This window comes from Pituophis catenifer, unplaced genomic scaffold, assembly GCF_029215685.1.
Source record: "Pituophis catenifer annectens isolate HBS135680 unplaced genomic scaffold, rPitCat1.0.hap2 SCAF_7, whole genome shotgun sequence".
NCBI classification, from domain to species: Eukaryota; Metazoa; Chordata; class Lepidosauria; order Squamata; family Colubridae; genus Pituophis; species Pituophis catenifer.
The window spans coordinates 66,063,077-66,085,371 of NW_027256887.1; the positions used below are offsets into that span (position 1 = coordinate 66,063,077).

General features: G+C 38.2%; 1 protein-coding gene across 1 annotated transcript in view; it reads left to right on the plus strand.

The window, feature by feature from the left end:
- Positions 1-396: 396 nt before the first annotated feature.
- LARGE1 (LARGE xylosyl- and glucuronyltransferase 1) overlaps positions 397-22,295 on the plus strand; it is a 381,838-nt gene continuing 359,939 nt past the window's right edge. The window contains exon 1 of the mRNA XM_070947065.1: positions 397-1,308. The gene's annotated coding sequence lies outside the window, so the exon portion shown is untranslated. The remainder of the gene's footprint in view (positions 1,309-22,295) is intronic.

A 22,295-nucleotide genomic window follows, 5' to 3' on the forward strand; every position in this document is an offset into this window, starting at 1 on the left:
CGCTCGCTCCCATTTCTGGCTCGCTCTCCCGGAGCGGATGAAGGAGACACGGGAGGGGGTGGGGGGCGGGAGAGGGGGTGGGCCTCTGCAGCAGGGGGTCTCTCCTGGTTGGGCCCTCGTGCGCCGCCTGTCACTGGGCGGCGTGTATGTCGGCGGCCTGGCCCCGCCTCGCCTCTTCGCAGCCCGCGGCGCGGACAGAGATGACACAGAGCCTCGGTGGCTACAGCTGCCTTGAGCCGCGGCTCTTCGCTCCTCTGCCGTCCTGAGGCCGGGTGGGCGCGAGGGCGAGGAGTCTCTTGGCATCACCCGCGAGGAGGAGGAGGAGGAGGAGGAGGGGAAAGAGGGAAGGAGGGAGGGAACGGCGGCGGCGGCGGCGCTGCTGCCGCCGCTTTCACTCGGTTTCCCCGCAAGCGAGAGAGGCTACCCCGGGCAGCAAGCAGGCTTGCTAAGCGCCGCCCGGGAGCCCGCCTTCCCCTGTGGAGAGGGGGCCGCTCGGCTGCTGGCATGGTGGCATTTGGACCGGCGGCGGGGCGCTGCTGAGAAAAAGCCCAGCCGGCGACCAAGAGAGTGAAGGAGTGAGTGAAGCCGAGGCAGCAGCCTCAAGCGCAGCGCGGCTCCCCAGGCCGGGCCGCCACCTCTTCCTCTTTAGTCGCCCGCGGTCTTCTCGGGGGACTTTCCCCGCCAACCTCGCCAAACCACAGCCGGGCCTGGCGTTCCCCGCAAGGCGTGCCTGCAGGCCCCGGGGAGGCCGCGGCGGAGCTTGGCAGACCCGCCTCTGCCCCGGCCACCTCGGGATCCCGCGGGCCGACGCCGGCGGGGGCCTCGGTGCGGCTCGGGGAGGGGCGCGCGGCCGGCTCTAGGGAGTTGCCTCCCCCAGGCAGCATGGAGAAAGACGGAGCGGGCAGGCCCTGAAGAGGCAGCCGGGGAGAGGGGGGTGCCTGATTCTGCCAAGTCTTCTTCCTCCCCGCTTCCCACCCCCACCCCCCCAGTTCCGCTGATCTCACCCAAATTGGGCCGACCGGAGCTTCCCCAGCCTGGGACCGCTGGAGGGACCCCGCAGCGCCGGGCTCACTTGGAGCGGAGCCTTGTTTTCTGTGGCAGCTCCCCCTCCCCGCTTCGCAGCGTCTCCAGCGAATTAAAGCCGGACCAGGACGAGGGGCTTGCCCCCTGCTCGCCCGGCGAGTTCCTACGGCGGAGCAAAACAACCACCCGGTTTAGAAAAGGCCAGTGTCACCCGGGGATCCCCCACTGGCAAAGACTTGAGAGCTTTCCGCGGCGGCAGCAGCGGCAGCAGCGACCACAGAGAAGGTAAAGGGTTGCTCAGGGCTTGGGCGGTGATGCTCGATCGGCTTGGCGTTGCTTTGTGGTGAAAGAAGAAAAGGGGAGCGCTTTTTCTCTCCCCCCCCCGATTCTTTGTTTTTTGCCCCCCTCCCTTTGAAATTCTCGCGCACTCCGATCCCGCACAATATTTCTGTAGAAGGAGATGTGCTTTCTATGCACTCCCTCTCTCCAAGGGTCTGGTAGAATTGTAGCTTTAAGGCTGATGCTCTGTTGAAGGGATCCAAAATAAAGTGGTTTATTGTACATATAACATTGAGGAACGCACTGCATCCTTGGGAATAAGTATCCCAAATCTGAATGGATCTGCACAGGATCAGAGCAACTGCAAAACGTTCACTAGTAGAGGATGTACCTTTTTTCAGTAGCTGACAAAGAAACCCTAGATTTTATTTGGAACTTAAAGGCACTTGTGTTAAGATTGAAATTCCTCCATAGAAAAAGTAACTTTTGACTGCTTTTCACTTTTTTTTTTAAAAAAAAAAAATGTTGTTTCTGGATCTGGGACTTTAAAAAGTTGGGAGAAATGTCACTTGTTACCTGTCATTGAAAAGATTGTTTCAGGAGACTTTGTAAGTGAAGAAGTTGGGCGAAGTGGACTTTTTTCCCCCCCATAATACTTGGGTATTCTGGAAGTGTTCACCCTGAACACAAAAGATTTCAATTTATTAGTGAGACTTTAAATCTCCTCACTGACCTCAATCAGATATTTTCACTGTAGAGTCCAGACTGCATGACAGCATGGCGGGGGAGAGGTAGGGGGGGAGTGTTAGAATCCTATTAGTATCACTATTGCATTATATGCCACTTTTATAAAAAGGGATTAGAAGGTGGAATAGCGAAGAGGAACATGTTTATAGTTAGAGTAGAAATTCCTGTTAATCTCAGTATTTATACAAATACGTAATTTTTGAGCCAGTTTCTTAATATGAGAGAAGGTGAAACATGTCTTAGGCATTGAGAAAAAAGAGAAATTTGCCCTAAAATAAAGATACGGATGAAGTCGATGAAGATTTAGAAACAAATGTGCAGTTTGTCCATAAACATGGGCATCCTTAACTAAGCATCAGTTTGCCAAATGAGGCATACATTTTTAATAATTTATTATGTTAACTGTAATTGGAAGAATTATCTGTGATCTGCAGAAATACTAATACATGTAATAAAATATCCAGTGGACAGCTTTGATTAACTTGAAAGCTTTCCTTTTACATCAGAATTATATTCTACCCTTTGTTTAAAATGGCACAGCTAGCAAAAGACCTTCTTCTTTATCTACAGATAATTGCTGGTGTATCCACACCTGAAGGTATGTTAATTAGCATGCTAGAAAGGTCACTTCAACATTTCCACAAGCAAGCTTTCTGGCTGCTTTGACTTAAGCGATTACATTCAATAAAGAGCTGTCACATTATCAGCTGTGTCCACTTCTTTTCCAGGATGAATGGGCAGTAAACATTTTTCAGTCTTCTCTGAATTTATTAAAGCCAGTCTCCTCCCTTAGTAGACAATGTGGTTAAATGAGATCTTTTCAAGGAATGGATTGCTTTCAACTTATTAAGTACAATGTTAGATGACTATTTAATTGAAAAAAGGGGGGGTATTATACACTGCTTACATTTCTGCAACAGATTTTTGTTGTTACACTGTCTATGTATTGTATCATTTAATTCATTAAGTTTGTTTCCCTGGGGAACAAATAAACAATGTATTGACTCTGTAGAGGTAACATGAAGTTTGTCAAGGCTTTCTTTAAGTATTGCTATAAATATTCCTAATTTATAGTCTGCATTCCACATCTATCTGATATAGACCTCTTTTGGCTGTGTAAAATATTTCTTAATGAAGACTCTTTTTGTATTATCATTAAAGACAGCAAGTAAAGGTTTTTGTCATAGTTGACAGATTCTGGAGGCATAGGTGAAAATGTTTTAATTAAGCAGCTGTAAAATCTTGAGCAGTTAGCCCTGAATTTCTCTTTTCATATTATTCTTTGCCTTATGTGCTTAGAATGGAATATGATAGACAAAGCTAGATGCTAAGATGTAAAATCATTAACTTAGCATGCTAAGCAGTGTTGCATAACTATAGTATACTTTTAATATAATGAGCTAACTTTTTAAAATGTATTTCACTTTGTTCACCAAATAAAATAACTCAAGAGTTATTGAGTGACTCTTAAGTCTGATCTTAACTAAACTCACTTTGCATAAATTCAGCTAGATTAATGAATTTGCTATGAGATAATTATGTGGGAATTGTGTTGTTTTGCCTTGATCATCTTGAGATTTGAATTCAGTGTGCCAAGTTAGAGTGGTATATGATTTGCAGTGTTGTAGGCAAATGATATGGGCATTTTGGACTGGAGAGCTATTATTCAATTTTTATCTTAAATATTGGACGTAGAGCTGGGAAGAATCCGACAAGAACACAAATGAACACAAATTCTAAAGGATTCTCTAGCAATATTTGGAAATTTTCAAGTTGTCAGTGCTTTCTGATAGAATATTTATAGACTTCGTTTTCTCAAACTTTGTGGGAAAGAAAACTGAAGTGACCACCGGGATTTTCAGATAAGTCTTTAAATCAGGATTGATTTGTAAGCAGATAAATAGAGATTGTTTCCCTGGCCTTGATTCCAATTATGAGTTCTCTTAGGCTTCCATTTAATTTTAGTAAAATTAAGAGGTTTGAGTAATTATTTCAGGATGTAGTTATATGGCAATGGAAATGCTAAATTAAATGTGTTAGTGAGTGTGAATGTGATGGTAATTCAGATCAAGTACAAGGAGTTATGCACTGTACTCTCTGGAATCTTAGTATATTAGCTGTTAAAGATAATGATGACCCTTTTAGCTAAGAGGACATGCATCTGAATAAGATGAATGATAAATCACTCTGTACTCAAAATGTCATATAAATTACTCTTTATCATCTTTGTACCTAAGAAATACAGAAACTTTAATAAATGAACCAAAGGATGCTTACTTTTCCCCTGTAGTTTCAAGAAGCACCTGTGAGTACGCCATTGGAATAACATTTTAATTTTATATAGCAATAGTGCTGAGTAAATTGCTATTTGTATTCTTCAATCTTCTATTCAGCAATATATTAGAACAATTACTATTGTTGCTATTCTTGGCCTCTCCCAGTACATTGGAAATCTAGTAAGTAACTACAATGAGCCCAAAGTTTAATAAAATTGATAGAAAAATCTAACTTAAAATTAAGTAAGTTCAGGAATTCCTACCACCTTGACTTTTTTTTGGGGGGGGGGGTTACTTATGGGATCACAACTTTGGTTACTTATGGGATCATTAAGGCTTAAATGATCACATTAAATAAGGTTTAAAGGGCAGGTAAAAATCTGCAGTGGCTGCATAGTCATTGATAGGTAATTGACTTGGCAGCTTTGCGGTTGAAGGTGCACAAGTTATGCCATCTATATTAAGGCTAGTGCATTTCCCCCCATTTTTTTTCTTCCTGAGTCCTGCCTAGAATCATTATTTTGGCTGAATGTCTTGGCTGATGTCATGCATTAGCAGTTTTTCCCCCTTCTATTCAATCGTCTGATTCTTGGAGACTGTCTGGACAAATCTCTACAATTTTCTTGGCAAATTTTTTTTTAAAGGTGGTTCACCATTCCTTCCTTCCCTAGGGCAGAGAGAAAGTGACCGGCCCAAGGTTACCAGCAAGCTTTGTGCCCAAGTCGGCACTGGAACTCAAGAGCTTTCTGGTTTCTAGTCTGATGCCTTAACCACTACACCATACTGGCTTTCTGATTAGCAAATACTTAAAATAGCTATACTTTGCGAATGCACTGGAATATACTTGAATATGTACTAATATTAGTAGTGCTAGAAGGTAAAACTAATAGCTAAGAAAATGGCAGATATCCTGTCTGTTTTTTAAAAAAATAATATATATGTTAGATTTGAAATTTCATTATACAGAAATTTAATAATCCTTTTAGATGTTGAAGGAGTATACATGAAAGAGAACTGGAATAGGGCTGAATACTAGAATGCTAGGTACTCTGTATGCAAGCTATTGAACTTTATTGGAATTCTAAAATTTCTCTAAATACAATGTTGACCAGACTAACATGGAATTTACAAATGTACTAGAGGGGTTGAAACATACATACATACATACATACATACATACATACATACATGTATACATATATATATATATATATATATATATATATATATATATATATATATATATCTGTGTGTGTGTGTGTGTTTGATAATAAGTGATTATTATTAGAACATTACACGTAGGAAAAGTAATTTTCTTCACAAATAAATTGTGTTGGTGCCCAGAACTATCTCTTCTGTGAGTTTTATTCAGCATCTGTTACTTTGTGTGTCTCTTGTGGAAATGAAATGTTCTTATGTATTCTGCAGCAATGCACAGTGCTACAAATTTGCCTAATCATCTGAGCATTTCTTGTTACACAGATATCTATGTTCTTACAATATGGAAATAGAAGTATTTCCATATTAGCTGTCAAAATCCAATTTTGATAATTGTCCTTTTTAGTTATGTATCTTGGAGCCCAGATATTGGGCTAAATTGATACTAGACAAGAGTGGCCATAAAATGATTCGTTTAATTGGCTATGTTAGTATTCTTGAAACCATAATGCTTATAGTTTTTTTCAACAAAAAATGAGTTCACATTAAATACATTATGTGTGAATTCAGGTGGTAGAAAAAGACTGATGGATAATTTGGGATGGAGGACTAATTCCCTGATTACAAACTTTGATTCTGTACAAGGATCATAAACTATAAACTAAAGTTTGGGTTTAAAATGTTTCATTGAGGCTAATATTTTTAAATTGAAGTAGCTGTACTTCATTTTTAGGTAAGGGAAAATTTTGTTTTGTGTTCTACTAAATTGTGTCTAGGATGCATCCATAGAATATATAAACATTGAGGTCACTTTTGTACTTAACAGTGCATTTTAGACGCCATTATTTCTAAAGAAGAATCTGCAATCATTGTGAAGTTGCTTTTGTCGACCCACAAAAGTTGGCCACACCGGATTATTCAAAACAAGTGTGTGTAGGTAACATTCTTTATAGTATTAGATTATTAGATAAAATGTATTTATAAGATAAGCAATTATTTTGACCAGAAAAGCTCTATGAAATTCTGTATTCTGTTATGAAATTTGATTGGGGGTGGTGGTGTTACTTGTTTGTTTTTATTTGTAAAAAAAAAAAAGTAAGCAACATGTGGAAATGCAAGTTTCAAGCACTAATCTTACTTGCTCATACTTTGTACTGACCACATGCCACTGGTGAATTACTTGTTAGATATTTGCTTTCCAGTTATGTAAACCATAAACCCGATGAACAAACTACAGAAAATTCCAACTTAAATATTTTCTAGGCAAAACAATAAAGTGTGAATGCATACATTCTCTAGAGACATTAGTGAGAGAACCCAAAGCTGGCGTTAATGAGTGGGCATGCTGAAATGCAAAAATAGAATTAGAACAATTGAGATGAGGTCTCTTTATATTTTTCCCTTCTGATTTTAATGGTAATTTTGGATCACCATCAATCACTATGAATCACAAACCTTTTGGGTAATTAGACATTTCTGGCACCAAAAATGCCATCTTCCACCTGAGCCAAACCAATACTTTATGTCTTGTTCTTTGATAACAACTTGGTTCTCCTATATATTCTTGTCTTCACTTTAGGTTTTGGTGCAAATGAGAATTGATCATAGTATCTATAACATCTCTCAGGCTTAACTGCCTAAAGTTAAGCCTGTATAACACTGTATAAACCATAGCTAAGCAACAGCAACGTGTAAGATTTCTCTCGTCATAACAAGGAAAAACTCAATCAATGTGAATATATGCCACATTAGTGCATTTCATGCTCTGCTGACTTCCAGTTCAATCTTGGATACAATTCAAGTTTTGATGCTCTTCATTTATGTCTTTCAGGATTGATGCAAATTCTATTAAAGTCCATGAGAAGGTTTCATGGGTCTTCCATTGGGTTTAGAAGAACTCTAGTTTGTTAGAATCAGGCTTCTTGGTATGTTGTAGTTGGTGTAGCAAATCAGCAATACTATTATATATCTCACAGTTAAATTTGTGCAGAGTATACAGATAGTTGTTTAATGACTGGTCACTTAGCGACCATTCATAGTTACAACAAATCCCCCAAAGGCCGTATGGCTCCTTTCTGGAGTTCTGATGGTTGCAATTATCCCCACAGTCACATGACTGCATTTCAGATCCTGGCAACTGGCTCACCTTTTCAGCAGGTTGCAGCATTCCTTAGTCACATGGCCATGGTTAATGACATTTGTTTGCCTGTTTTCAGCAGTTTCTGGCAAAAAACACCCATAGAAATACATTGATTTGCTTAGCAACCTTTGTATTTATTTAATAACCCTTGTAAAAAAAAGTCATAAAATCAAGTCTGATCACATGGGTACTTCAATATATAACCATCATGACTTACAGTGGAAATTCTAGGCTCCATTAAGGACATCATATTGTCACATATTGACACATAAGTCAAGGATTACCATATGCTCATTTTTTAAAGATAGGACCAATTAGATTTTTAAGAAAAGTTTAAGAACCCAGCTTCAGACATACTGATAATTCTACCATGACCTCCCCTCTTCCTGGTTTGAAGTTTATATGATTAGGAATAGAAAGAGAAGAATAAAAATATTTTCTCTTTCTTATAGTAAATGCTTGTAATTATCTTTTAAAAATTATTTTATCCAAAGTCGTCCAAAGTGAAGTATACTTTTGGATCACTTTCATAATTGTTTGGGGAATTACACATATATGATGTGAGGCCTTCTCTATGTATGTGTATTCCTGAAGTTTCTTGTGTCTGCTGAGATTGGGGATAAATTGTTGGTCTTTAAATAGGGTTAAAAATACATCTGTGATGTTTTTTAGTGAATGACATGATTGATTTTGTTTCAGTTGTTTTAGATCAATAACATTAGTTTTTTGATTATAAAGTATGTGTGTGCATGTCTTAAAGCCAGTGTTGTTGTTTTTTTGACTCCCGGCAACTGCCTGGACAAGTCACTGTGATTTTCTTGGGAAGATTTCAAAAGCTGTTTGCCATTGCCTGCTTCCTAGGGTTGAAAGAAAGTTACTAGCCAATGTCACCTAGCTGGCTTTATATCTAAGGTGGGAGACAAGAACTCACACTCTTATGATTTGCTCCCAAACTACTTTTAATATTAGAAAGGTCTTATTTTCTAATATTCAATCATTGTCTATTCTTCTGTAATTTGAATCCATTATTCCATGTCATCCCTTTTAGAAAGGTAAAACCTTAACCTTAATTGATACCAACTGGTTCCTACTGAATTACTTAAAACACAATTTCAGTGTATAAAATGTAACTAATAATAAGATTCATAGGCATTGAAACAATGTGGTGCAAATATTCATACAATTTCTCTTAAGTTCTAAAGTGATATTTCTGTAAAAGATTTCACAAATTCATGGGAAGGTCTTACTAGTAGGCAAAGTAAACAAAATGAGATCTTGTTCAGATGGAGTGATTTTCAAAATACCATATGCTAAGAATTTTGTGGAGGCATCATAAGTTTCTTGGCATCCATTGTTAAGAACAATCTGTGACTCTACTATGTCACATAACTTTAGTCTCACCTATTTAAGAGTCTTGTGTTGTACTTATGAATTTAAAGATATTTGGGACCATTTAAATCAGTAAACCCAATCCTGCTTGGTGCAGAAATACAAATTAAAGCATCTCTGATGAGTATTTGTCCTCTTGAATACATTCAGTGAAATTAAATGAATTCTACCACAACCTTGAAGAATTAGTTCCACTCCCAAACTATTTTTAATATTAAAAAGATCTTCTTTTCTTATATTCATTCACAGTCCATCTTCCTGTAATTTGATTCCATTATTCCATGTCTTCATTTCTGGAATGTTAAAATACACGTTTTGGCTCCTGTATACAGTAATATCCTTCAGGTATGTCAGAAGTGTGTTATCCTATTTTTCTTCATTCGCTTTTCAAGACTACAATCAGTTTTTCCAGTCTCTATTTCCAGGACTTAGCTCCTAGTTTCCCTGAGTATCCTTGCAGTGCATTTTGTCTAGATCCCCTTAAACTTTGGTGACTAGGACACCGTGCTCAAGGTGGGTTTGACCAGTGAAGTACAGCTGCTACTTTCCATAATTTTGGAAATTATAATTTTGTTTGATGCTGCATAAAGTTGTATTTTTCTTTCATCTATATCTCTACATTATTTGCCAATGTTTAATGTTCATTAGGTCACATAGGATTAAAAAAAAATTGCTTGTTTTTATAAAGGATAGTCAAGAATTTTCTCCTTTCTCAAAGCCTTTCTGAACAATTTTCCAAAACATGGGAGAGTTTGTGTGTTTTACAGAAGACAAATAACTTCAACAAATTACACTTCTCTCTCTCAGGGATCAAGTGCAGTGTAACACTTTACTGTTTATCCCAGGGGTACTTGAGCTAGCCTTCAAGAGTTTATAACACATCTCAAAGCTAATGGCAGATTCTACATATTCTATGCATTCTCTCTCTCTCTCTCTAAATTGTAGTTCTCACACATTACATAGAATGTGGCAAACTAATCAGATTAATATTTGTGTGCCTATGAAATTTTATTAAAACTTACTTTTCTGAGCAACTAAAGATTATCTTCCATGGATATATATATATATATTTGAAAACCTATCATTGCCTTCTATTCCTGAAGTGGCATTCTCTTAATTTATGTTTTTTAAAAAAATCTTAATATTCATCTAATTCATCTTTGAAGTCTTTTTTTTTTTTTTTGGTAAAATAGAAAGACAAAATGCTGTTTTCCAAGAAATTACTTTTATTCTACATGCTTAGATTAATGGATTCTAGTGAGCAAACCGGTCATGTGATAATTCTGAAAACTTTGTTGTCAGGTGGGCATTTGAAGAAGTGTTATTTGTAATAGCGATAGCACTTAAACTTATATCAAATCAAATCAAATCAAATCAAATCACACGTTTATTGTCAATGCACAACATGTGTACAATGAAATTGAATATACCACTTCACAGTGCTTTATAGCTTCCTCTAAGCAGTTTACAGAGTCAGCCTATTGCCCCCAACAATCTGGCTCCTCATTTTATCAACCTCACAAGGATGAAAGGCTGAGTCAACCTGGAGTCCGTGAGAATCAAACTGCTGGCAGTCGGCAGAATTAGCCTGCAATAGTGCATTCTAACCATTGCGCCACCATGCCTCTTATAGTGTTAGATACAGAATTATCTCCTACAGCATAGGTTGGATCTGGTTCTGAAGAAAAATCTTAATGATAATAATCAGATATCTTACATATCTGCTATTCTGTTTGCTTTTTATTGCGTCTCTCCTTTCCAGAACTGCTTTGGAAAATGAAAGGTAGATGATTTCTTTCACATGGAAAAGAGCACTCAAACGATTTTTTATCTCTAGAGGGATTTCATTGGACATTTCACAATAGAGCCATTATTACCTTTCTGATATAATCTACCTTTAGGCCAATCTTTATCTTCATCTCAGCACTATTTGTATGTCTAACACATCTTATAAAAAGGAAGAAGCAAAACTGCTCCTTTTTACCAGCTTGGAAGCAAAAGAGAAAGGATGATTATTGCTAAGGTGATGTTTCCTTATAGTAATTCCTCTTTTCTGTTTCTGCTATGCCGTTTTACCAATGCTTCATAGGTTGATAAAAGGTGTAAAGGAGCAATTTTAAAGACAGATCACAGTTAACTACACGGTAGTAGGTGTGAAGGAAAATGATCACTACATGTAGAATGATTTCTCCAATAACAGATTCTAGATTTTTTTGTTCCTTAAAAGCAGAACAATCAATTAAAAACTTAACTTTTCTTTATATAACAGTAGCAATATTAAAGGAAAGCATGATTATAAGTATTACTCGACTTACAACCAATCAATCATTTAGCAACTGTTCAAAGTTACAATGACACTGGAAAAAGTGTTGTCCAGTTCTCACAGTTATGACGGTCGCAGCATCCCCACAGTCACAAAATCAAAATTTGGGAGGTGGGCAACTGGCATGTATTTACAGAAGTTGCAGCATTTCAGCCAGGGCCATGTGCTCAGCATTTGTGACTTTCCCAGCTGGCTTCTAACAAACAAAGTTAATAGGGAAAGCCGAGCTTGTTTAATGACCATATGATTCACTTAATAACCGCAGTGATTTGCCTATTAACCATGGCAAAAAAAGGATTGGAAAAGGTCAGTTTACATTCCAATTCCAAACTATGGAATGGTTGCAATGGGTCGGACACGACTTTGCAACTAACAACAACAACATGGCAAAAATGGCTGTAAAATTGGGCATGACTTACTTAACAACCACATTCCTTAAGCAATGGAAATTCTGGTCCCTATTGTGAGGACTACTGTATTGTAATCTTACTATTTAGGATCTCAAGACTCAGTCTGACTTAAATCCTGTCATATAAGTGATTCCTTATGCTAAGCAGCTTTTGAAAGTCCACAGTTGCTTCAAATTTTCACAGTTGATACCAGAATACAGAAGAATAAAACAAGAATATGATTTACTGCAATTTTATAAATTGATTTTAGGGTCTTTTGTTTCTTGAATTATACCCTGGTTCTTGTTGTCTGGAAATTGTGTCTTCTGAATCTGCTTTATAGTTCTGGAAATTGGAGGTCACAGTAAGAATAGTTCGTTGCTTCCAAAAAACACAGTCCTGGCTGTGAAATATAATAATATTCTTACGTTTTTTCTTTTGCTGATTTATGAACATAACAGGAAACTGAAAATGATACACATTTTATATAATCAATATAATTATAGTGTGAATTGTCATGCGGCACAAATTGAAACATAATAATTCATAAATAATTCAGTTCACTTGAATGGAATTTATTACCGTCTGAGTTTTGGATCTGGCTTTGGGAGCTTGGAAAACATGAATTGTTGGGATATATTTTATAAGCATTTAAACATGCGTACACATTGAAACTTTCTGTTTGGACTAAGCAAGAGTAAGCAAAAAATGGTAAAGGAATGTGAAAGAATAAGCAAAGACATTAAAAAGATGAGATAAGAAAAAGAAAAGGAAACAACGGTAAATTTAGATTAGATTAGATTAGATTAACAGAGTTGGAATGGACCTTGTAGGTCTGTGATGGCAAACCTATGGCACGTGTAGCCATATCAGTGGGCACACGAGCTCATCTCTGGCGTGCTGGCCAGCTGATTTTCAGGCCTTCTGGGCCTACCAGAAGCAGGGAAACAGGCTGTTTCCTGCCTCTGGAGGCTTTGGTGGCTGGGGACAGGAAAAAAATCACTTCCTGTCCAACCAGAAGTTGGGAAAAGGGTCGTTTCTGGCCTCCAGAGGGTCTCCGAGGGGGTGGGGAAGGCTGTTTTCACACTCCCTAGGCTCATAGAGAGGATCTGGAGCCATGTGAGAAAGAAAAATGGGCTTACAGGGCCATCGTGTGCAAGGGTGGGGGTCATGCGCGCATGCGCGGGGTGGGGCGCATAGAATTATGGGTTGGGCACATGCACACACAAATGTCCCCCCCTCCTGGCACGCAATGGCAAAAAGGTTAGCCATCACTGTTGTAGGTCATCTAGTCCAACCCCCCCCCCCAAACTGGAGACCCTACACCATTTCTGACAATTGGCAGTTCAATCTCTTCCTGAAGGCCTCCAGTGATGAAGCTCCCATAATTTCTGAAGGCAAGCTGTTCCATTGCTTGATTGTTCTCACTGTTAGAAAATTTCTTCTTATTTCTAGGTTGAATCTCTCCTTGGTCAGTTTCCATCCATTATTCCTTGTCTGGCCTTCAGGTGCCTTGGAAAATAGCTTGATCACCCTCCTCTCTGTGACAGCCCCTTAAATATTGGAACACTGCTATACCAATATCATTTACTATACCTCTATATATCTTTCTATCTTTGCAAACCATCTTGACTTCTATGGTATCCATACACTGGTTCAGAAAGACACAAACGTTTAGCTATAATCCTAAAACACTGTTATATCCATTGCCCAGGAAAATAAAATAAAATTGGAATGATTAAGGGGTGTATGATAGGTATGCCAAACACATTTCACATAGGGAATTATCTGTAGACAGGAGTCAACAGATTTTGAGTGGACTTGATGATGTAACAAATAATGTCCATTTTCCTGAAAAAGTCACAGTGGCCACATATTGTCATCTGGATAGAGACAGCAGACAAGTACAAGTTGTCTAGATGATGCAAAGACAAATGTGTCTACCCAGCTTAGAAAGACAGATATGTCTGATAATGCAAATAGAAAACTAAAGTAAGTTCTAAAACTAAAGAAAAATTAAATTGAAATAAGATATTAGCATGAACCAGTGCCAGTTAAGACTCTGAGGAAATGTATTGTTGTTTTGGTAATGGTAATGCTGTTTGCTATACATTTTTAATACTGCACATAAACATTTATCTTACATCTTCACTTTTGTATTTTGGACATATTTTTGGCATTAATGCTTCCTACTATTGTAAAAAGGAACAATAAATGAAGACAAGCATCCTTTCCTTATTCCTTTTGTGATTGTGGATAAAAAAGAATCCACAAAATGTATAAAAATGTATCTTCCCTTTTCTTTAGTTATAACCTTGTAATGGAAAAAGGTGGTTGTTCTAGATCTAGAACTACCTTTTCTTTTTGAATACCTTCTAAGCAGATCTCCTGCTGTGACTTCAATAATGTATTATTTCATGTTCAGGGGATTTAATGTGGGTTTTTTTGGTGTGATTTTTGTGAGTTGCAGTTAGGGGAATTTCATTCCTATTTTGGGACAGGATTCCTTCTTAATTGAAACTGAGGGATTTGTGGGACTTCTTCCTTTGATCGTGGTTAAGGGTTTCCTTCCCAGCCTACTGGGAATGGATTGGTTTCGGGCTTTGGGGTTGCAGATATCAGGAATTCACTTCACACGCGTGGACAGTTTTGGGGGCCTGTTCAATGAGTTTTCTGACATTTTTTATGGGGGCCTAGGTCAGTATGTGGGTTCTCCCATCTCCCTAAATCTGGACCCCCAGGTAGGGGGATTAGGCTTAAGCCACACCATGTTCCTTTTGCTCTTAGGCGAGAAATTTTGGGGGCAAACCTCATTGGCTGCCGGGACGGGTGATAGCTGTAACTGGCCCCTGTTCTTACAGGATTCAACTAACTGATGGTCGATCGTGGCGCCGACACGTGGACCAACTGAGAGGCCGACAAGATACCCTATCCGACGTTGGGAACGAAAGAGACCCGGGCGTAGTCCCACAAGATGCAATATCACCCAGATACGTCCCTGTGGACGACGCACCACCTCCTAGCCTCCGGGGCCCAAGTCTCACCCAAGACTTACCTGCAGTAACTGATCTTCCCATAGGACATGACAGCTCACCGGCCACGCCCGCTCCTGACACCGATCCGTCCTCCTCCACTGCCACAGCTGCTCCTGCACTGAGACGTTCATCTCGTCTGCGCAGGCCCCCAGAGTATCTTAAGGACTATGTCTGTTCAAACCAGGGGTGAAGGAGTGTAGTGTTTGGAGGCCCCGGCAACCAGAGACGCCACTCTGGGATTGGTTTAGAGGCGTGGCCTCCTTTAAGCGGGAGTATCCGAGGTTCCTGATTGGTTATGCTCTGACAAGTGAAGTGTTTTTCTATGGTGCTGTCTGTTTTTCCTCAGTTCAGTTCGCAGTTCCAATGTCTGTTGTAGTTAAATAAAGTGTTCAGTTAAAACGCAACCTTTGTCCAATTCATGCCTGCACGAGCTATTTAACACCAACAACCTTGAATAATAATTTAGTAAAAGAAAACACTAACTTTGTATACTGCAATACAGGTAGTCATCAACTTATAACCATTCATTTAGGGATGGTTCAAAGTTACAACAGCCTTGGAAAAAGAGCTTTAACAATCTGTACCCACACTTAGAATAGAATAGAATTCTTTATTGGCCAAGTGCGATTGGACACACAAGGAATTTGTCTTGGTGCATACATCTCAGTGGAGAAAAGATACATTCGTCAAGAATCATAAGGTACAACACTTAATGATAGTCATAGGCAACAAATAAGCAATCAAATCATATTAGGAAACAGTCAATATAAATCATAAGTATACCAGCAACAAGGTTACAGTCATACAGTCATAAGTGGGAGGAGATGGGTGATGGGAATGATGAGAAGATTAATAGTAATGCAGACTTAATAACTTGTGTGACAGTGTTGAGGGAATTATTTGTTTAGCAGAGTGATGGCATTCGGGAAAAAAATGTTCTTGTGTCTAATTGTTCTGGTGTGCAGTGCTCTATAGCATCGTTTTGAGGGTAGGAGTTGAAACAGTTTATGTCCAGGATGCGATTATTGTGAGAGGTGGAAGTATGGAAGGGTTTCTCCTAACGTCTACTACCATTTCTATGGTTTTGAGTGTGTTTAGTTCCAGATTGTTCTGGTCACATCACAAGGCTAGTTGTTCAACCTCACATCTGTATGCAGATTCATCATTGTCTCGAATGAGATGGATCACTGTTGTGTCATCTGCGAACTTCAGTAGTTTAACAGATGGATCGTTTGAGATGCAGTCGTTGGTATAGAGAGAGAAGAGAAGTGGAGAGAGCACACAGCCTTGGGGGCGGGGGCTGTGCTAATTGTACAGGTATCTGATGTGATTCTGCTTAGCTTCACCTGCTGCTTCCTGTCTGTTAGGAAGCTTATGATCCACCTACAAGTGTGTTCAGGTACTGCTAGCTGGAATGATGGTATTGAATGATGAACTAAAGTCTACAAAGAGGAACCTTGCGTAGGTCTTTGGAGATTCAAGATGTTGTAGGATGTAGTGCAGAGCCATATTAACAGCATCATCTATTGATCTATTTGCTTGGTATGCAAATTGCAGGTCTAACAATGGATCCATAATGATTTTCAAGTGCGACAGCACTAGCCTTTCAAAGGTTTTCATAATTACAGATGTTAGAGCAACTGGTCTGTTGTCATTCAGTTCCTTGATGGTGGGCTTCTTCAGCACTGGCATGATAGTAGAGCATTTGAAGCAAGAAGGAACATAGCACATCTCTAGCGATTTATTGAAGATATGGGTGAAGATGGGGGCCAATTGGTCAGCACAGACTTTTAAGCAAGAAGGAATTATCTTGTCTGGGCCTGGAGCTTTTCCTGACTTTTGTCTGTGAACTGATTCTTTAGCTTTTCAGAGGAGCTTCTTTTTGCTGCTCTGATCTCCCTTGTTAATACATTTCTGGCCTGATTGTACAGCATTTTATCACCTTTTCTGTAGGCTTCCTCTTTGAAACGACGTAGCTGCTTAAGTTTAGCTGTGAACCAAGGTTTGTTGTTACTGTATATTCGCAAGTTTGTTTATTTATTTATTTATTTATTTATTTATTTATTTATTTATTTATTTATTTATTATATTTCTATACCGCCTTTCTCCCGTAGGACTCAAGGCGGTGTACAGTCAAGAAAAATATAGACACACAAACATCATAAAATTGCTAATTAAAATTATTACTTAGTTTGGTCAATTAAATAAAACCCAGAATTAGATAACATTTAAAAAATCATTCACATGTTTGTATGTTTAGCCCTGCCTGTTGGAACATCAGGGTCTTGAGGGCACGGCGGAAAGCATGGAGATCAGGGATATTCCGTATCTCCAGGGGCAGTTCATTCCAAAGGGTTGGAGCCCCCACAGAGAAGGCCCTCCCCCGGGAGTCGCCAGTCGACATAAGTTCCTGGTTGGTGCACATAGGTCTTCATAGAAGCTGACATATGATGTTACAGTCTCTGTGAGTTCATCTAAGTTATTCTAATTAGTGCTGTCAAGGCAGGCCTGTAGCTTTAACTTTGCCTCCTCAGTCCAGGTCCTCACTGATTTAATGGTTGGTTTTGTGGTTTTAAGTCTTTGCCTGTAAGCAGGTACAAGGTGAATCATGCAATGATCAGAGTGTCCCACAGCTGCTAGTGGTAAAGATCGATAAGCATCTTTTAGTGTTGTGTAGCAATGGTCTAAAGTATTCTTGCTTCTAGTGGAACAATTGACATGCTGAAAGTATGTATTTTGGTAGCTCTTTCCTTAAGTTTGCCTTGTTTAGATCTCCCAAAATAATGGCCAGTGAATTGGGGTATTTGGCTTCAGCTTCCATAATCTGGTCAGCTGGAATTTGTAATGCCTTGTTTTCACAGGCTTGTGGAGGGACATAAACAGCAATTAGTAGAAATGAGGAGAACTTGCATGCACAGTAAAATGGTTTACAGTTGATAATTAAAAACTTATCATAGAATTTATATATTATAGTTATATCCTGAGATCAGCTGTTGTTGATATATAAGCACAAGCCTCCTCCCTTCTTATGACCATTGACTACCTCTGCAATCATGTCACTGCAATTTGAGCACTTGACAATTGGGTCACATTTATGATTGGATGCAGCATCCTGTGGTCACGTGATTATGATATGTGACCTTTTTTGCCAGACCACTGAGTCTTTTAACAACCTCATGATTTGCTTACAACCATTAAAGAAATCATTGTAAAATCAGGTCTAGTCATGTGGTAACTTGACCCCAGCAATTTATGACCAAAATTCCAGGCCTAATTTTCATAAGTTTAAGACTACCTGTAGGCCATAGGAATATATACTACAAATAAAAATTGGGATATGCCTTGTGCTATCAGCATCTTAAATTCTACTTTGTAACCATGTTCACTCGATAGCATCTGTCCGGCTACATTTCCGTTCCGCATATCTAGGTGCTCTGCAATATACATTTTACCTGCTTGTTTCAGAAACATTATAAAATAAATGTATTTTCTGCATGTATTTTCTGTCATGTTATGTATATAGTTTAGACATCAAAACCAGCAAAAATAAATTTAGGTCACTTCCCGATTGAATTTTTAACGCCATGCCTGTGAACCCAGATTGTCATTAAGCTCTTTGACTCTACTTTTTCTGTAGCTGCTGAATTGTTTTAGTGTCATAGTATTCTTTTACCACAGTTCATTAATCCAAAGGTAGCTTTCTAGCTCCAATTCAAAATGACTGTCTTGTCTCCCTCACCCCCACCTGAGAAAATGAATAGTGTGTGGGGGAGATGAAACACTGTGAGTAGCAACTTACTCATTAGGAATTCAACCATTTGCTTCTTAGTTGGACATTTTTTCATCAGGTCATTGATTCAGCGCATGCCTCTATAATGTATGTATACACAATATCTCTCATGAATTGAGTATATATAATATATATATATATATGTATATATCAAAAATTATGTTTGGGAAAAAGCTTTATAGATTTCTGGATTTCATCCTAAATGTTAAGGATAAAAATTATCTTCTTGTCACCTGTTTGTCCTCTCTCCTTTCCAAACAATTACCATTTATTGTGGCTGGAGCACAATAAATGAATGAATGCAAGCATATGAAAAAGCAATATATGCCATGTAAAGTTTTTTTTAATATATGTGGACATAATATCATTATTCAAATATAACCCTCCATCTCTTTTTCTCTCCAACTATTTCTTGGTGATTATTAACTGGAATGTTTAGAGCAAATGTTCATCTTTAAGGGTCCAGTTTTGCTTGAACTTCAATTTTCTGACAAATGGCATCACACATTATCCTCAAACACCCTCTTGTACAATGAAGAATTCATAGTGGATTCTGTGAAGCTGAACTGCCTAGCCCTGATGCAGCAAAGCAGTTCAAATCATAACATTTCCATCACTATGCTTTGCAGTTGATATAGGGTTCTTCTGGTAAAATGCTGTTTTTGATTTTCACCAGACATATCTGTGTTACTGTGGCTAAATAACTCTATTTTTATCTTTCTGCCCAGAGCACATCATTTCAGAAGTCCTGGTCTTTTCCTAGATATTCATGAGCAAGTGTTAGGCTTTCCTTGATGTTCTTTCTGGATAGCAGAGGTTTCCTCTTGACATACTTCCTATGTAGATCTAATGTATGCAGTTTTTTTTTCCAATGGGCCAGACTGATATATTTTGACATCATTTGTGCAAGAGCTGCCTTTAAATGATGACATTCTAGAGTTCTTAGGCCTTCTTCAAGCATTATGCAGTCTGCTGTCAGACTGAACTTTTTGAGATGGCCTGGCTTGTAGTCAAGTTGGCATTTGCTTGAAATTTTCTCCACTTGTTGATAATGTATGTTTCTATGTGTATATATGAACGTATATTGGAATAGATGAAAGCTGCAGTTGATAGGGCAATTACAAGATGATGTCACTGAAGGAGAGTACACTTTGATTTCTGTGAGTGTGGTGATTGTGAAATAACTGTTCTTCCGTCCCTCCTTTCCTTTAGTTTGCATGCTTTTAAAATGCATTTTACTACCCAAAATAGCGATAGTTTTATGTTAGAATTCAACACAGTAAAGAATCCTTCTGCCTCATGTGACCCGTGGGAAATAATGTCTTTTTCCAAGGTAAGTTTTCAGAACTTGGCACATCCATATATCTAACAATGTTTCAATCTAATTTTGTTCGTTTCAATTTAGGATGAATTCTTAATAATGATGCTGTTATCCATTCAGTTGGGTCCGACTCTTGGAAATTCTATGGGCCAGGTATCTCCACATCTTCTGATCTTGCACTACTTCTTTGAACTTTTCTGGTGTCATCTTTGATGGTGTCCAGCCACTGTGTTCTTTGACGTCCTGATTTATTTTTACCACTAATTCTTCCAAACATAATTGCTTTCTTCAGTGAATTCCCCTGCATAACGTGGCCAAAATAAATAAGACACAGTTTCATGCTTTCTCCTTCAAGTGACATGTCTGGTGCCATGCACTCCAGTACTTGTTTGTTTTCAGCATCATAAAAAAAAAAAGTTTTTCTTCCTGTCTTGCTTTTTTAAGGTCCAACTTTCATAACCATAGCTAATGAATTCTGCAATATGTCCAAATATGTAGTTCAGTTCAGTTTTCTAGACATGCTTGTGTAAGTTGTGAAAAGGAATATGCTTTACAATAGTGCAAATGTAATTTATAAAATAGCATTTTCTCTCCCAGAGGCAATATTAAAAAATTCGGGAATATTGTAAATATAGGCAATAGTATCTGTAATGCAAGACTTACCTTAGGTATTCACTGTAAGATGATCTAAATTGCTTTGTTCTTTTTCTCTCCTCTGTTTTTCTAATATCTTTAAAAAAGACATGGATAAAGAATGGAAGTTTTAGAATTATTTAAATAACTATTATAATGGTTGTGTTAAACTTACACTTAAGAAAGAAAGGATTATTTTGAGTTTATTCACTGATATTTTGTCATTGTTAACAATTTGGTCTATTTTGTAACTTCAGTGTAGCTTAAAAAATGTAATAAATTAAGAAAAGTATAATATAGCTGGATTTTTCATGTTAAATGCAACCATTTTTTTTAAAAAAAAAACCCTCACAAAATGGTTTTGGGGACACATAGTAATTTTGATACAATGCCTACATTATGTCACATTCCCTCGTTCTGGTAATTCTGCCCTATTTTTTCTCTGTCTAGCCTGCAGAAAACTATAATTTGATATGCTGGAGAAACAGCCAGTTATTATTTACACTCTCCCTGAAAATGAGAGTTGGAAACCAATTTTTCTTTCTAGTTTTCAGATTTAGGTAAAATACTTCAAACAAGAAAAATATACATGAAGGAATAATGAAGGAATGCCATGAGCACCTCAAATTTTGGTTACCCAATGCATTTAATTATCTTAGTCTATAATATTTTAATACAAAATTGAAAGGTTTTTTTTTTATTAAAAATGAATAATTAGGTCAAAGAGTAACTTCCTTTCTGTGAATTATATTCCCTAACATTAATTTTATGAAATTGATCATAATTTTTTATTCTCATAAAGCAAAGGAATACCTCCCCCCCATATTAATTTTATCTGATAGCAAACTCACTAATTACTGTCTTCTGTGGTAACACTGCAAATTAACTTCTTAAAGCAATGTAACTCTCAGGCTCAGATCCAGAGATGAGACAGTGAGATCCAATTGACTCCAGTCCTTTATTTGCTTACACCTAATACGCCATTCATCTATCTATCTATCTATCTATCTATCTATCTATCTATCTATCTATCTATCTATCTATTGAACTGGTCCGAACCAGTAGAATCCCACCACTAGTGTGGTTAGCCTGAACCTTTCCCTCTCTCAGCTCAGGACTGTACAATCTCTTGATCTGGTTTTTCTGCTGGGAAATTTCTAAGTTGGCAAAATCTTCCTCCTCTATTGCTGCAGGTGCACATTCCATCACAGTAATGAAATACATGTACTTAGAAAAAAAGTTACATCAAACAATTATAATATTTTTTTTCTGGTAAATTAATATGTCAGTCCCCCTTTTATAGTTCCCATTATGAATAATAACCCAACCAAACAGTTTGAAAACAGTAGTATGGTTTGCCTTCAAAATGACATGGGATTAGGGAGTTTATGTCAATTCAGCGCTTCCATTCATATTTTCTTGAAGGGGAGAAGTCCTGTGTCTGTCTGTGCTAAATCACCAGGCACTATATTGGGAAATATGCACATGCCACTTTTCCCAGAAAGCGGTTCCATTTCTTCTTTAAACTTCAGTGGCAATTCAATTCTTCTTATAAAAGAATGGAAGTCAGTAATTGGACTGACAGCTTGCCAAAACGAATAACCAGAGTCAGAGTGAGTTTCTTTGTTGTTTGCATTTAAATAAGAATGCATTGTGCTTTGCTTAGTGTGAACTAGGATGACAGATCTATATATAATTGTTTTATTAAGGATAATTTGCATAAGAAATGCCATCCGGATTAAGCCAAGGGTCTTATTTTGTCCAGGATTTTGTTTCACAATAGCCAACCATA